Source organism: Aulonocara stuartgranti (genome assembly GCF_965226115.1).
Source record: "Aulonocara stuartgranti genome assembly, chromosome: 6".
Lineage (NCBI taxonomy): Eukaryota > Metazoa > Chordata > Actinopteri > Cichliformes > Cichlidae > Aulonocara > Aulonocara stuartgranti.
The window spans coordinates 35,540,127-35,558,442 of NC_138944.1; positions in this window are offsets into that span (position 1 = coordinate 35,540,127).

Sequence of the window (18,316 nt, forward strand, 5' to 3'; positions counted from 1 at the left end):
TTCCGTCTCAAGGGTTGTGAACAGCTGAAACCTATTTGGCAAAATACTCAGAGACACTTTGGACAGGCCACCAGTACATCACGGTGCTAACACAGACATGTCGACATTCACAATCATCCCTGTGGGCAGTTAGTGCCCAGCTGTGCTAGAGTGTGGTTGGACTGTGGGTGGAATCCACAGCATCAGTGAGCAGGACATGCTAGCTCCACAGCTTGGAAATTGAATGTGTGACCAAGCCAATGACTATCTTTGCGGCTATGCCATCTGCCAAAAGTGACATGCGGCAAATGGTCACCTGCTCATCCCGTGAGCTAAACTTGTGCCCCGAAATCCAGGATTTCTTGGAGATTTGTGCACCAGACACTCTGTTCTCAGGCCAAACTGGCCGATATGCCATTTATAACTGATTTTCTTTACAAAAGAGCAATTTATTTCAAATCATTTGTGTACATCTTTTCCAAACTTCTTTTCCTCCTTTTCCCATAACCTGTGTTTTTGAAGTCCTTGGAGAGCTTAGAGAGCCTTTTGTTGATGTCATCACACATCAATAGCAAAGACAACAGCAGACTGCTGATGTTAGAGGTTTGAATATGGCACATTCTGTTGTCAGCCTTCAGGGGTTTGGGTTGTTTTGCACTAAGGAACTATCAGACAATTAGATGTGAATCTGGGAAAGCCACTTGCTTTCTGACTACAAAAGAAAGAATAGAAACAGAAAGAAACTGTTGTTACTGTTCGGCAGTCTGCTGAGATGTGATACAAATCGAAATACACAAAAAGGCTTACACCTGTAGACAGCGAGCTCGCGTGAAAGAGCCTTGGGCTTTTTTTTTTCTATCTTTGCTCTCTCTCCAGCAGCGTAGTGCTCACAGCAGAGAGTAACTGGCTGACTGTGGCTCAATTCACCTTGATCCCTCTTCAACAACGTGGATAGCTCCCCAAAACAAACAAACAATAGCTTACACTTATCCTTTTCAGGGTTGCAGGGGGCGCTAGAGTCTATCCCAGCTGTCATAGGGCGAGAGGTGGGGTACAGTCTGGACAGGTCGCCAGTCTGTCGCAGGGCTAGCACACAGAGACAGACAACCATTTGCACTCATGTTCACACCTATGGGTGTGGAGCTGGCTCCAGAGAAAAGAGGTTAAACATATTTAACCAACTCAAAAAACTAGAGGCAGATGTTGTCCTTTTACAAGAGACCCACAGACCTCTTAGAGGGGGGCTCTTCAACTGGTGGGGGTGGCTGTTACATCTTGCAGGAGGTCTCCTCTCTTCAGGAACTCACTCTGCAGGAGGGGGAGATATAGGAGAGGTGGAGGAAGATCTCAGCCTGGGCGTCTATTGTCCTGTGTAGTCTGGAAGATGAGTGGATGACGGGGTGGGTGCCGTTTTCTCTGTGATGGGGTCAGGTGGGCTGCTCCGGGCTCTGTGGGGCCGGGCAGCGTGGCTGAACTGGGCCCCGGTCCCTTTCCCTGGCGGGTTGCAGAGTGTGGGGGTGCCTACTGGGGTCAGCGGGGGAGCTGGCCCCAGGGAGGGGTCACTTGCCCCTCCCTTCCTTCCCTCCCCATCTCCAGCTGCCTCCCTCTTCCTGCTCCACCACAATCACCCACACATGCAGGGCCTTGGGTTAAAGGTGTGTCACCAGGGTGCAGGGGAGGCATCCCCCCTCTGTCCCCTTCTGGCTGCCTGTGCCTCAATTTTATCCCACAACTTAGACATTCACATTACTCACACTCTCATAACACATACATATAGGACCTTGGGGGTGGGCACGCTACACGGAATCCAAAGTACCATCAGGGTGTACAACCTCACCCCTGGCGTCGTTGCCCACCTCTCAATTTTAAATACATGTAGACATTGAGGGCTATCAGGAGGGGCTATGCGCTTACCTGCTGCTCTCTGGCAGGTAGCTCCATGTCCTCGTGGGTTTTAAATGCACCTTAGAACACACATGCATCAACACTACATATGAGCGGGCAGAGAGAGGTTTGGAGTCTTCACACCCCCCCATTCTCTGTGGCCTGTTGGAGCGGGGGGGCTGGGAGAAGTTGGCCGTCCGATTGGGGTCTGGAATGTGGGGCCTCCCTGCTGCTGTTGAGTTGGGGCAGTCTGCTTCTCTCCACCCCAGGGAAAAGGGTAGCACTACCCTTGTCTGGGTGCAGTTTCCCCCTCCAGGGGCAAGGGTACCTAGACCTGGGGCTGAGAGTACGTTTGGGGAGTGTGATTGTGTGTACAGTGTCTCTTTATGTCTGTCTCCATGTGGGTGAGTGTTGAGTAACTGCATATGAGAGCATGAGGGTGGGAATGGATGTTTGTATCTGTGTGTGCCTGTATGTCTGTGTCTATATGTTTTCTGGTGCTTGTTTTCTCTTTTTTCTTTCTCAACAGGTGATCCAGGTGATTGATATATGTATTTTTGTCTGCTTATTTTGTTGGTTTTTGTTTTTTGCCCTTTATCACCGGTCCTCTTCCCCGCTGTTTTTCTTTCCCTCTTTCTTTCTCCCCTTTCTTTTCCCCAGTCAAGTCTGTCCCGTATTTAGCAAGTGAAAACATAATAAAATAAACAATAAAAAGTGAATCAAATAGACCATTACGGCAAGGCTGGGATAGTCTATTTGGTAAAGTAAATCATTGCCCGTCTTTTTAGCATTTTTATTAAAAATTTGTGTTTGTAAAAAAAAAAGGTGAACTCGAAACCTAGAAAGTCACTTTATTGTTATCACTGATGATTACCTGCTCACTGCTCTGTTACATTACTGATTGGCTCCTGGTGGAACAAGACTTCCTAAACGGTTTCAGTTTTCTGATTGCCAAACATTGTGCTGAAACCTATTCAAGAAGACAGTTTACTGTGGGTTTTAGCAAACAAAGAGTGGTAGATGGCGAAATAAACTGCAATATGGAAAATGATTCTGCATATATGTGTGCATGTGCATGCACACACACAAAGTGTGCCACACACTGGAGTCTGAAAACAAACATTTTAGGCAGAGCCTGTCTGGAAGCATAGATAAACTCAGACTTAAAGCTCGGTGGGTGGAGAAGTTGCTCCGCTAACTGGTTAGACGGAAACCAGAACGTGAACTGAAAGGGATGCGGTTAAAGAGAGCAGATAGTTTGGTCTTTTGCGCTTTGTATTTATCATTATCAACAATAAACTGGCCAGCATGAGGGCAAACCAGCAGATGGGCAGACTGAGTTACTGCCATGTCTGTCACACCACGCTCAACGGTGCATTACTTGGGGCGTTACCACAACAAACAGCAATCAGTGAGATACTGCGAAGCTGTGGGAGTTCACTGCAGTACCTGTGTGCTCATGAGTGGGTGCATAATTGTCCTTGTTTAAATGAAGCGTCTCTGTGAATAACAGTTTGGTGTTAATAATATACAGATTTTCGTTATCGGTTAGACAACTACCAAAGTTTTAAAAACCTTTGGTAGCACACACACGCACACACATCTGCACACACACGAATACAACATAGGTAAATCAAGAAAACCTGCTAAAAGCAGGGTAATCAAAGAAGATAAACACAATGGTAAATGTACTGATTCTTATATAGCGCTTTTTTACTCTCACTGAGAACTCTATACAACTTGTGCATTCACCCAGTCACTTTATCTAGGGTTTCTAGTGCTTCTATCTAACATTCACTCACATTCACGCTCCGATGGATGCATCAGATGGCAACATGGGCTTAGTATCTTATCCAAGGAAACTTGGCATGCAGACTAGAGCAGACGGGAATTGAACCACTAACCTTCCGGTGAGTACCGTAGGTGACCCGCTCTATCACCTGAGCTACAGCCATACAATCTGGGCTACTTTGGGTTTTTAGAGCTCCGATAGGGCGTGTGGCTTGTTTTAGGTCGAATGCCATGAAATAGTCTTGATGTGAGTAATAGCACATATTGGGTTTGCCAGATGTGATCCAAATTTCAGAATAAACTTGACCCTCAGCCATTAAATGTGCACATGTCTGTGTGTTCGAGCAGCTGTGTTCATCCAAAGTCACGGGCATCAGTAAAGGCCGAAACCTGTAGCTGTAGGCCGCATCTCAGACAAACATTTTCCGATACCAGAGCTTCCTCCTCATGCATTGTTTGACCTGAAGTGCTAGCAGTACATCATTTTTCCTCAAGCTATGACGGAAGTCAATGGATAGGCAGCGTTTAACCAGAGTATAATTTATACTCCATACATTTATCCATCCATTTTCCAGGCGATTACCTTGGCAGAGGTTACGGGGGCAGCGGTTTAACTAGACCTCCCGGAACCTCCCTCTCCCCGTTCACATGCTCCAGCTCCTCCAGATAAACACTGACGAATTCTGAAGCCAGGTAAGAGACACAATCTTTCCAGCCCAAAGCACCTCACATAGGAGTCATCCAGGAGGCCGATAACCGAGCAACCACAACTCCTTTCCATGCGGATGAGAAGCAGCTCCACTGAGGCTGCTGCGTCATAACTGAGCTCCTCACTCTATCCCTAAGGGTGAGCATAAACTCACCCTTACGGATAGAGTGATGCTCATTTCTGGGACTTGTGTCTGCTATCTTTATCTCTCAGTCAATACCCAGAGCTCATGGCAAGAGGTGAGGTGAGGCGTCGACCTCTGGGAAAAGAATTACATTCAGTATTGACAGGTAACAGATGACGGAGGCAGTGATTATTTTCAGACACGACAGAATCACGGAGAACTAGTTGGAGTTAATTTGCGTAATGTGAGTTCCTTATTCTGTGTGATAGAAGTTAAATGAGTGTTTTCGGAATAAACTAATTATTTATGTAAATAATGTTGGATCATGGGTGAGATGCGATCTGTGTTTGGATCTCAGTGTCACACCCGCACAGACCTCAGCCATGTCTGTGTCTCAGCCCCCGCGGGGGTTTAGCACTGTGACTGTTAACTCTTGGTAAATGTGTGAACACCCTGCATGGCAGGGCACCATTTTGTGTCAAAGTGTCACAGTGGCAGGCCATAGTGAAGAAAACTTTGGTGAGAAAAACTGTGAGCGAAAAAGGGAAAAATCCCGACGCCACGTCGAGTCTAACTGCCGCAGCTGCAGTCCAAACTTCTCAATCAGTCGGCTTGGCTGAGAAACCGGAGGAAAGCAGCAGAAAGCAGGCACCATTTTGTGTTTATCAAAGCAGTTTATTCAGTACTGAGCTAATTCAACTCACAGCTAGGAAAATGAACCTCTCAGCGCCGCATTAACACTGTATCAAAGAATAACATCAGCTGTGGAAAATGAAACTGACTTTGAGAGTGCCCGAGGTCAGCTATCCCTTCTAAAGATGTTTTCATTTTAACCTTAGTCCACTAAAAAATAAATACATGTCAAGCTTTCTATGCTTCTTAAGATCACGGCAATTAAGGCAAAGCAGTCTCCTTGTCAATGTGGTAAGAAAATGTAATGTATAGTTGAAATAATAGCAAAATAAGGTTGTATCTGCACCCAGAGAAGCTACGTGCAATCATTTGTGCTACAACTGAAGCACGGCTATTAAGGTAATGCAGACAGAAGCAGGTGGGAGAATGAGCGAGGGGTGAGCTTTGCAGGCAGGTGTAAATCAGCATCAAGCAGGCACAAACCTCAGGCGATCAGTGATCAAGGCAACAATGGGTAGGCAAAGTGCAGAACTCAAAAAAAAAACAGGAAGAAGGCCACAAACACGCTAGCAGCAAAGGAAGGAAACCCAATAATGGGGGCAAGAAACTCAAGAGGTACAGCAGGTAAGGCACAACAGATGAGGACAAAGTAGTAAGCTATGGCTCTAATGAGGGAATGTCGAACAGATGAGCAGTCCTCACTAAGACATGAAAACAAGTTTGTGTGTGTGCGTTCGTGTGTAAAGTTGTGTGATTGTAAAAGGCTATCTGAGCTACCCCTGGCCCACTTCAGTGTCTATTTACTCTTATAGTGAAAATAAAGTATGCCTTGTGTCACTGCAAATGTTTTTATATATCAGGACTTAATAAAAAATGATTAGTTGCTTCCACTTCTTGAAATTAGATAAATTTATAATTTAAAACAAAACCTAAGCCAAAGTACAGACACAGTGTTAAAAAACTAAGTGCATCACATGATTTGATGGTTTACAGAAACACTGTCAGCAGCAACAATCTTTTTCCGTATCACTCTGTCACTTTTGTGGAAAAATCTTGGCCCACCCTTATTTCTTTCTGTCTTTTGCAGTTTCTTTCAGTGTTGGGCAATCTGAATTTTGGGGGAATTTATTCAGACATTCACTCCTGGGAAGACTGGCGACTGTCATGAATGTTTTCCACAGGAATAATGGATTTAAAATTGTTTGGAAATGGCCTGAAAACCTTTCCTAGATTACAGCAAAATTTTCTGGCATAACTTCATCTACTTCCAAGTAGGTAGGAGGTGCGTGGAGAGGATGAAAAAATCACAACGCTGGAACTACAGCAACGCTTAAAGGGAAGAGGAACAACTTTATTCACCTTTCCCAGATTGAAAGGTAGCAACAGTTACTTCCCTAAGACCTTTCCTGATGTCATTCCACCTCTGAACTGTGTTGAAATCAGAGTTATTATAGTTATTATAGTTATTATACATTTTCCAATTAGTTATTATTTGTATTTCAATTTGCCTTTTTGTTTTTAATTCAGTTTTAGTTTCAGGTTTTTTTTTTTTTCGAGTGGATTTTCTTATTTTTCGGCTGACTTTTTATTATTCAAAATGTTACTTTTAGTTTAGTTTTTAATAGTTTCTGTGTTAGTTTTAGTCTTTTAGGTATGGAGGGAATATGTCAGAGGAAAAAAAGTATGAAAATCTGTACAGTTATTACAATAGCATTACTGCACTTTTTGAAAGCAGTTGACTCACATCCACAGTCTCAATACAGACGTCAATCAATGCATCATTGGGAAAGTTGTAACAAACTTTTTACAGACGCTAAAACTAAGGATAATTTCTCTATACTTTTATTGTAGTTTTCCAAGTACACATAGTAGCCTTTTTTTTCCAAAATCCTAGTTTTTATTTGTAATTTATTTAACGAAAATGCATTCTTGCATTCTAGTTCTTTTTAGGTAAATAATGGCACAGTGTAATAGAACGTCATGTGTTATAGATGAGCTCCAAATGGTCTTTGAAGCTTAAACTAATTTAAGCAGGAAACACTGATCCTGAATTAGCAAAAGTTTACCCTGATTTTTTTCATCACCTAGCATCGACTTCCAATCAACAAACACTTATATGTTTATTGATTAAAGCAGAAAATATTTCTATATTTCCTGCTTTAATCAGGTTAAGATTCAAAGACCATTCCGAGCTGATCTCAAGCTCTCGCACATCATCTCCCATGTTGATCGACAGCTCTGTTGGATAATTTCACTATAAAAAGCCGTTTTCATTCTCATGTGTCAGTTCTCAGTGGAGGACAGACTTCAGCTTATTTTTAGATGATGGATTTGGCTTTTAAGTAAATGACAGGAGACTGTTTTGGTCTGATAAACACTGAGCAGTCACTCTTGACAAGTAGCTGGAATAAAAGCGAGGCGCGATGCCTTTCAAAACGGAGACAAAACAAAGTGAAGACAAACCCGGACAAGATGAAATAAAAAAGGCAGGTTTAAAAAATAGATTAATTGGATGTTTGGTGCAGAAATTTATCATTTGAAACATTAGAGGTCCTGCTGAGTCAGTAAAACAAAACAAAAAAATCACTTTACGCTGTTTGCCACAAACACAATCAAATAGAGACAAATGCTGTGCGATGAAAGCAGAAAATAGCACAGGGGTACGGAGACAGCATATACAATACGTACACACAAGCTGCATTCACAGGCTCCCTGTCAATATTTCTGGTAATGAACTCTCTCTGTTCATCACACATATTTATATATACAAACACATGCACACATGTACACTCAGTACTGTTAACTCGACTTTCTTTGATCCTTACTCAGCACAAGCATATTCACACACATACACATCTGTGAGGTCAACAACCCCGACGGCTGTCTGTCTGAGTAAAGCTGTCCTTAAACCTTTAACCCCCTCCCATCACAGATAGTCCTCCATTTCTAATATACACACACTCACTCTCGCTCTCTCGCTGCTCGTCATCCATCACATTCTGTCATTTATGTCAATCATCTGCTATCACGGCTTCTTTTATTAAATTTCTCTCATCCTCATTTCCTCCTGTCACTCTCAGCCTAACTGTACATACAGCATCTCCAGCTTTCTCTCCTAGCCCTCTCTTTCTGGCTTACTTTTTGTTGCTGTTTGCTTTTTTGGGGGGGTCACTTTTCGCTCAACTCTCACTCAGTACTTGAATGCCTGGCTCGAAGAAACAGACTATAAATTCATAAATGCTGGTTTTTTACCAGGGCAGCACGGTGGTGGTGCACACGAGCTCTCTCCACGGCTGTGTGGGTTTCCTCCATGTGCTCCACTTTCCTCCCACAAACCAAAGACATGCATGTTAGGTAAACGGGTGATTCTAAATTGGTCAGCCATGCGGATGTAAGAGTGTGCGGTTGTCTATCTCTCTTGTTTAGACTTGTTATGGAGCTGAAACTTTCCAGCTTGGGGTGATATAAAGAAAACTGAACTGAATGCAAAAGAAACCCGAGTACATCCAGTCAAAGAGCTTCTTTTCATTCTCAGCGACCCTGTTTTTGTTCCCCAGTGCAGACCTTTGTTTTGGTCCTTGCAGTAATGTTCTTGGTCCATGCTAGCTCCCATGTCATGTCATTTGGTATTCACAGTGTTGCAATTCTCTATATTTCATTGAAATTCCCCACAGACCACACAATTTCCAAATACTCTCTTAGCATCAAACAGGGCAACTTAAGTGATTCTCATCCTTTCATATCATAAATGTGTTATTTTTTCATCTCTTTTGCTCTTACCTCACCTTAACTGATCCCTTTCATCTGGGTTCATCTGGGTTTTTTGTCTTTTTGTTAATGTTATGGGGTTTTTACCATTAAAAAATGCCTTAGAATAACAGTTTGTGTCGACTGGGGTGATATAAAGAAAACTGAACTGAATGCAAAAGGAACCTGAGCGTATCCAATCATAGAGAATCTCTTCTTTGCCCATTGACCCTGTTTTTGTTGCCCAATGCAGACCTTTTTTTTGTTCTTTAGCAGTTTCAGCTCATTTGAGACAAAGTTCTCAAGTCCAAATCCCAAGACAACAAATGCTAACTCGCAATAATACCATGTTCAAAGTGGGCAAGGTTTCACTTGTTTTGCCTTTGGCAGCATTTAACTGAACACTAGCATATGCTCCAAACACTGTCTAATTTATATCATAGCCAAAGATACATAATGTTTGAGTTTCTCAAATGTAAAACTGATGTACATGAGTCAGTATCTATTCCCAGGAGACGTTCTTACTGAACCTCGCACTTAAGCTTCAACTCTCCACTTCAGATGGAATAACACACACACACTTGGAATGAAAATGTTCTCTTAATGACTTTGGGTCACCCTCTGTTGTTTAAATGTGCTATAGGCTGTAAATCAAATAGAGGCGTCAGTCAATGCAAAAAGGTTTCAGGGTTTTGTTTTGTTTTTTCACTTCCAAAGCAACAACAAAATTCTGTTGTTCAAATTCAAAGTTCAGTTAGAAACATCCTCCAAAGACCAAATACATTTCAAAGCCTGTACTTTTTACTTTTACTTGAGTAAAGAAGTTGAATTATTACTTCAACTTTTACTGAAGTATTTTTAATAGTAGTATTTATACTTATACTTAAGTACAGGATGTCTGTACTTCTGCCAACAGACGATCTGTAATCATTAACCTGCCTGCTTTCTTGGGTGTTTGGTTGCCAGTTTGTTCATCACATCACTACCACTTTCCCATGGTGTCAGTCTCAACACTGACATTATTACTCCAGTCCAATAATCTTCTTGCCCGCTTTCTTTGAGCCAATCAGCCTCCACTCTACATGGTTCAAATCTGTACTCTCTGTCATTCTCTAGACTCCGGAGGTGGTCCTGCCCAAAATCCTATCACAGCTGGGATTCTGTTCAGCCATGATGCATCACAGTCTAATCGCTAAACACATTGACATTGACAAGTGAGGGCTTTGGCCTACTACTAACCAACTAATGCAGTATGAAAAGACAAGCCTGTCACTTTCATCATCACTAGCCATATCACTAGAATCAATACTAATAAATATTTGTACATTTTATTATCACAATCTAGATGCATGAAAACTTGATACTCAAGTTTGTTACATATACGGTGCACTTTGGCTCGAAATGAACTAATAAGAGTCATAACCTAGTTGGAAAGTGTGTAAGAGCTTAGTTTGTTTTGGTCACCTTGATCAAAGTGTATGTGTTGTGTAAAGACATACGCTCTGGGTTTCTCAGAAATCAGCATTCAAACGGCGGTAAAAATTTCTACTTAGATTTCCTGTTGTCTGCTCAGTTATCATCACACAGTAGCATGCCATTTCTATTCATGCTTTTTGCATTTACTCGCTATAAGAACAGCAAATGTTAAAGCTTTTGTGTTTATCCGTAGATGCTGCCTCCCTGCTGTGCTCTATTAATCGATAACAGTGTGCAGTAACACTGTAATGGATTTCTATGAAAATGTCACAGGTTATTTATTATTTTCAGATTGAGCATGACATCAGGCGGGGATGTGATTTCAGAGAGCACATTCGTGATAACTGCCAATGCGCCTGAGCTAGTCAACCACGGTGATTATCTGGCTTTGCGGAGAACATAAACAGTCAGAGACCCAACCTCTAAAAGGCAATCTCATCGCTAAGCCGATCTTTGTGTGCCGAATTATAGCGGCGGAGAGAGTTTCTTTGCGGCTAAGATGTATCGAAATGCATGTTCAGATCAGCTGAGACATCTGCCAGGATGAGGTGAAGCCACTTGCAGATCAAAGAGATGAATGGCTTTGATAAACATTCATGACTGCTCGCAACTACACAGAAAGAGATTAAAAAGGTAAACACGAGATAAAGAGATACAGCAGATTCTGATCTATTTCGCTTTTTTTTTTTCGGAGTTTTGCTGAGGAGAGTTTAAGGCTCCTTCGCCGCTACCATCGACTTGACGAACAGGCACAAGAAAGAGTTTTGGAACCAAGGAGGATCAAACTATTATAAAGACTTATTTGTTCATTCACACAAATACATGTTCACATAAACAGTCATACACATACACGTAAACAGTCTTTGTCACTCCCCAGCTGCTTTCTTCCCTGACAAAAAAAGCGTAGTGAAAGCGTTTCTCAGTGCTGTCACCCTGAGCTACCTGCCATCAGAATTAAACCGCAGAGAGTAGGCGAGATGTGAATTACAAAGCATCACCTGTCAAGGTCGCCTCAACTTATTGGCTAACTGCTTTCCAGGCAGTGTATTTTTCTCCTAAGGATGGTTTCCTGTAAATCCTGTTTCTGCTTTACTGAGGCCTGTCATAGCACCTTTGTGTGTGAGAGTGTGAGGGATCGCTATTTAAAGCGTTCCTGTGGTGGCTGAGCTACACGGAGGTGCAAAAGTCTCTCAGGTGAAGAATCATTTTAGTTGGTTTGAAACTAAATTAAAACAGGTTGTCATGCTGGTGCAAAAAAATATTGGGGTGTGATTTTTGATAAATTTGTTTAAGAATTATTATTTTTAAAGTAATTTTTAGCAACTTAGAGTCATTGCCGAGGTACAGTCTACCTCCCTATCTCCCACCAAAGGACCAGAGTTATTCATACTTTTATCACTTCCTGTCTATACTTTGGTGATGACCAATCATCTGTGTCCCACCTAGCAGAAAGGTCTGGCCCGGATCTGGTGTCAAGCTGGCACTGCTGGCTGACTTCTGGCATGGTAAGTGGTATGTCATCCAGATATGGGTCAGGCCTGGCGTAGATGGCACTGTTTATGTGATGGCATGCCACATCTGGCCCGATTCTGGTTTGGTTTATGTGGCCCAGGCTCATAGAAAACAGGTCTTCTCCAGATCCGGCATCAAGCTGGCACTTCTGACTGACTGGTGTCATGACAGGGTGTATGTCAACCAGATGTGGGCCAGGTCTGGCAATGATGGCACTATTTATGTTCTTATTTTCCTATTTTAGTTAGAAGATCCAAATGTCATGTTGCAATACTATACTGCTATGGTAGTCAGCGTTTCAGATACAGGTTTGACAGGTTTGTGAGTGTACACTTTATCCAAAACCTAGTGAGGGTTTACTCATATTTACCACTGTGTGGCTGTAGCTCAGGAGGTAGGGCAGGTCATCTACTTGATCCCTGGCTCCTCCAGTCTGCATGTCGAGAGTGTGAATGTGTGTGAATGTAATTAGGAAGCACTCAGTGTAGAGAAAGTGTGTGAATGTTGTATAGAGTATATGGTAATCTGGGAGGGTAGGAAAGTACTATATAAGATTCACTGTCTGAACAGAGGTGCGTTGCGTTACTTTTGCACTATTATGTTCTGGCACATGTTGTTATTACATGGCTTGATTAAGGTACACATTAGGATGACATCTGGGGCCAGAGCTGAAACTGTTCTGGGCCAGCACAGGACCACCGGTGTGTCTGCAAATGGCCTTGTGCTGGCCCATGTGTGTATTACCTCTGGCAAAGTTGATCTGGGCCACCAAAGGGCTGTCATTCTTTGCGGTATGTGGGCCATGTGTAAGCACATTGTGCGGGCCAGATCTGGGCAATACCAATTTTACTATGTGGGGTCCTGCCTGCAGTTAGTCCAGAATGCAGGGACTTATCTTTTAACTGGTATTAAAACAGGGAACCCAACACACACGCTCCTGTTGTCCCTTCATTGGCTTCGTGTTAATTTTATGACGGATTTTTAAGATTTTATTGCTTGCTTTTAAACAGAGTTTTAAACAAAGTGGCACCTTTGTATCTGTGTGAACTGCTTCACATTCACACTGGTTAGAGCTTGTCTGACCAGTTGTTCTGATATATGCCTAAAACTAGATTAACATAGAAATGTGATGGCCACTACCCTCCTCACTGCATTTAAATCTTTCTTTTTTGAAACACCTTTATTTTCCTTGGCATTTGGCTCCAGTGTGGCTGCTTTTTATTGTCTGTTTTTACTTTATGTTTTTATTTTATTCTGTTTTATTTATATGCCTTTTAATGTGCAGCACTTTGGTCTTCTGGGCTATAGAAGTAAATTTGACCTCATTGACATCATTGCTACATCAGTGCCCGCTCACTCTGAGGTTCTTTTGTGACCAATGTCACACTAACAACTGACAGGAACCCCCAGCAACCAGAAACGGGCGGATTGATGCAAATATAAATATTGTTAAGACCAACGGCTGTACTGGTATCAGATCAATACCAGCACAAAATAGGACTGAGACTTTGTCTCTATCCTCTAAGTTCAGAATGCAGATCACACAATTGCATTACTACTGACCCTCTATTTACTTGGTGTCAGATTGACACCAGAACTTGCAGTATCGCACACACCTATCAACAACTGCTGATACTACTAGTACTCTCCCTCTGCCCTGGAAGAGTCTCAGAGTCTGTTCTTGTTATTGCTATTATGGATTTGATCCACTGGTCCCTGAATGCAATTGACACCCTCTTCTCGACGAGAAGCCTGGGTTCAGGAGAGCCCATTGAAGACATCTACCGTTTTGGAACCATGATAACAGGGTTCTTGCTGATCGGCGCTGGCTTGGCCCTGGCTTGGCCCTGGCTTATCGTCGAATAAAGAAAGCAGAAACAGCTGTTCAAATCCCCACAAGGCTGCCCACTATGTTGATTGGAACGATGGAGCGAGCCGTGGCTTCTCAGAATGAGCTAATTAGACGCAGCACGGATGACATCTTTGAGAAGCTTGTGGCTACAGTGAGTGCTGAGATTCTGACATCTGACAACATCTTGGAGAGGCTCACGGCTGTCATGAACACTCATGCTCTATGAGCAAACTGGATAACATCTCAGTATGGATGGATAACATCGTGGAGAGGCTCACGGCTCTCCAACGGGAATGGTGAGGAACCAGTAATGGACATTAGACCGACTGTAAAATTGACGTGCAGTGGGTCGCAGTTCGCACTAAAGCAAGAACACCATTATTTCATGCGGCTACCATATTGGCGCCAGCTGTGGTCTCAAGGCTGGAGCTGAACATAACAAACAGTTTCTCCCCTGATAACAAACTGTGTTCAGACTCTTCGTTCCAAACGCCCTCGTACGCTTATCTCCAAGGCCGAGTCGGACGGCGGGTCTGGGCCCAGCGCTGGAAAAAATAGCTGCAGGGCAGGATGGCTGTGTCTGCATTGGCTTACTTCTCATCCCTTACCCACCCCTATCACTTGTCACGTGCTTCATGATGTTGTGATGTGGACATTTATGTACTCTTTGTGCAGAGGAGTTTTTTTGTTTTCTGTTCTCATGCTGTTCTCCCATAGGAGCCCAGCATGAGTAGAGGTCTCTTTTTTTCCCCTCCTCAACTTGCCCATTGTATTGTACATTTCAGTGTTTTTCCATAATACTACCAGTCTCCGACCTGTCTCCCCATGTGATATCTGTGTTGTGTATGTAAGGTCGGGGAGGTCCCATTTTGCTGCAGGGCAACTTGCATGTGACAAATAAAGGCTTTCTTGAATCTTGAACTACTGGCTATTGCTCAGGTGGACACATTTTCCCTTGAGACTAGTGGTTGTCAGCCAGTCCCCAAACCTGAGTGAGTGAAACCAAAAATAAACTTTGGAGAAAATGTCTTTGCGCCAAGATTCAGTAGGTAAAACCTGACGTTCACAAAGCTGTGACAGCTTTTTAGAGCAAGGCTCCATAGTATAAGTTAGGGATAATACAAGTAGTGCTTCATGTACTCTTTATACATTAAACCAAAAACCACTGATCCACCAACTTGTCTCCAAATGGGTGAGAGCTATCCACAGATCTGCAGATTTATGACCTTATAAGGTGATTAGCAGACAGAGAGACAAAAAAAGATTAGTTTTCTGTGTCCCATCACTTTATCAGTAATCACACTGCACAGGCCCAGATTAAGCGACAGCAGCTTGTTTCAGCGTAATTCACAATAATCATAAGACTCTAGACTCCTGAGCAAATAAATCTCTAAAACATGTCTTGAATGTGATTCAGGCCTTGTTCTTTGTGATGGAAACATCAGGTCACAGCGAAGATGCACGTGTGTCGCTCTCTATAATTACACACAGTCCGTTGAGATGACATCAACACCTTAAATAATTTGGATACAACACACCACTTCAACTTTAGTGGTCGGCGGGAAAATGTCCAATTCCAGGTTACATGGTTCTTAGATTAGATAAAATGAAAGTTTAATGATCCCTGTTGGAAAATGGGGACACGGCCACAGCAAAAGGGGGGAAAAAAGAAGAAAAAGCATTATACAATGAAAAATGCAATATTACGTCTTGTACTGTATGTCATTACTGACAAGACTTTACAACTGATTCATGTCTTATGTCAAATGCCTAAAGTATATGATCTGTTCATTAGCTGGGGCATATGTAAAAAGCTTTACACTGCTCACTAGAAAGGACACTGACGACACATTCCTTCTGATTTTTGACCTGTTCGACAGTTATTTACTTACATTCTGTCCCAGCTTCCCCTACAGGCTTAACAGTATCTGTCTGAATTAGAGTGAGAAGCAGGGAAGGAAACAGTTACCGAGTTATCTTCACACAGAGCTGAGCAGCGGTAGACAATTTGCAAGATAAGGTCAGTCGTCCATAGCCAGACCTTTCTGCGTACTTCGTTTAGCGCTGTAAAAGTGAGCAGAAAGTGGCAGAAGTGGGAATGAAATCAGGGGAAATCTCTACTTTTTCAAATAGAAGCACTTCAGCCTAACTTAAGTGACTGTTAGCTGGTGTCAGAGCACCTTTGCACCGAGTTACAACAAGTGAAGTGATTGGTCTAAATGCAAGGACATGATAAGAGCTAATACAGAAAGAAATGGGGTGGAAACTAATCTGCCTTCATCATCCACCAGCTGTGGAGTGGAAGTGGAAATTGGTATTTTTTTGTGTGAAACATCCAATCAGAGAAAACTCAGATCAGACAGTTCAAGCAAAGGCCAGATAATTTTTCACTCTTCATCAACTGCGGTGTGGAAAGTGGGAATCGTTTCCTCTGTAAAACATCCACTGAGCCAGACTAAGATCAGATAAATAAAATACGTCTCGTGTTCTTCAGCTATTCAAAATGTAATTACCCGGTGCTGTATCTGTTCAGGTCTGCCTACAGGCGTGTATCTGCCTGAATGAGAGGAATGAATAGCAAATGTAAATGTAATTGTTCACGGCGAAGAGCAGAGTGTATAAACTGAGAAGCTTTTATCAGAGATTTAAATGTGTAAACATAGCGTTTCCCGACTTTATTTAAAGGCATGCACGGTACATGTGCTGGACAAGTCTTGAATTTAGATATCAAGCTGGCAAAATGAGTTGATGATTGAGATTAAAAGTTTAATTGACTGACAGAACTGCAATTTGAAATAAAATATCGGGCACGAAATAAAACATGTAAAAAAAAGATGTTGATGACAATAAAAAGTAACTTTATTAGATTTTCCCGATCTATAGAGAGAAGCAAATCACTTGTGAGACATATCTGTGCAAAAAAAAAAACTTAAATGTTACGTCGATCGTGGATTTATATCTCATTAAGTTTCAGAGGCATGTGACAAAATACTTTTGCAGTGTTTTACAATTTACCAGAATTACTGCTTTGACAAGGGCACCTTTCAGCGCCTTGTCAGCCCAGGAAGTGTAGAAAAATATGACATCTTCTTTAAAGGAGATGTTGACTGTAATTCTTACTAATAATTTGAAAAAATCCATGTCTATCCAAACTCAATTACTGACTTTGTGTTTCTTTACTGTTACCGGTGTTTCGCCTGAGTAGCTCAGCCACTACAGAGTAAAAATAAGATGACACTCACCTTATGACTAAGAAAAATCGGTGGTCGCTGGTCCAAGTGCTTGAGGCAACCAACCAGTTATCCAGAGTTTGACGTTTTAATCACAAGGAATGAACATACTGCCTGGTAGGAGGCGACCTGTCTGTCAACAGTTGAATGAAGCATGTTGTATAGAGCACTTTATGTGCTCAGGTAGAGTAGAAAACTGCTATATAAGAACCAGCCAGTTTAAAAAGACAATCCTGGTATCAAAGTGTAAGGAAAAAGGAGATTTTGTATATGCTATAATTTGTTTTGACCAGCCGCCTTTCCCACATGATGATAAAATGTATGAAATTGACCCAAAGTGCACTTTCTGAAGTGTTCTTCAAAGAATTCTCAGAAAACATGTAGAGTACATGTACCTCTTACTGTTGCTCTATGTCATAGTCATTACATTGATGTAGTACTGCTACTGAAAGGAAAAAAGAAAAACAACAACAACAAAAATTTAACTGAGACTTTTTAATCAGAGTGAAGCATCAAGTCAGTTTGGTCAGTTGCTAGGGCCAAAGCACGAGACGATACCTAGACTCTACAAAAGTTGCACAGGTAGTTCAATTCTTCCAGGATGGCACATCAATAAGTGCCATTGCCAGAACATCTGCTGTCTCCTAGCACAGTCTCAAGAGTATGGAGCAGAGATTCTAGGAGACAGACAGTTACTCTAGGAAAGCTGGACAGGGCCGAAGAAGGTACTTAACCTATCAGCAGGAATGGTATCTGCTCCTTTGTGCAAGGTGGGACAGGATGAGCGCTGCCAGAGCTACAAATAACCTCCAGCAGGTCATTGGTGTGAATGTCTCTGACCAAAAAATCAGAAACAAACTGCAGGGGGAACCCAGGACCCAGTGCACCACTGTAGGGTCTGGCAGTGGATCCAAAGCTTTCATACTGACACCTAATGGTAGTCAGTGTGTTGTTTTCCTAGCCTGTAGAGGTCTCTGTGTCCCCCATGCTTCTGCAGGCCATGATGGCCCACTACCAAACTATGACAAATGACAATCGGGCTTCACAATGCTAGGCAATGAGCACAGGACCCACTAGTTGACATCCGGCCCTCAGGTCATCTTCATGGTGACCTGTTGGCCAGCAGAACACTTCTGGGTCATTATGTTTCAGTCCATCTGATGACACCAAGTTTGACCAGATTGTCCAGGAGCACTGAATATTATAACCCATTATTGATCAAAGCAACCCACAATCAGCACTTCTTGTATAGCCATGTTTTGAACAGTCACTTAGTCGCACAGAATAACCTGGATTCCACTAGCAAATATCAAACTGTGGCACATTAAATAAATGTGCAATTTAAAGAAACTGCACATTTATTTTTGTACAAAAAACAG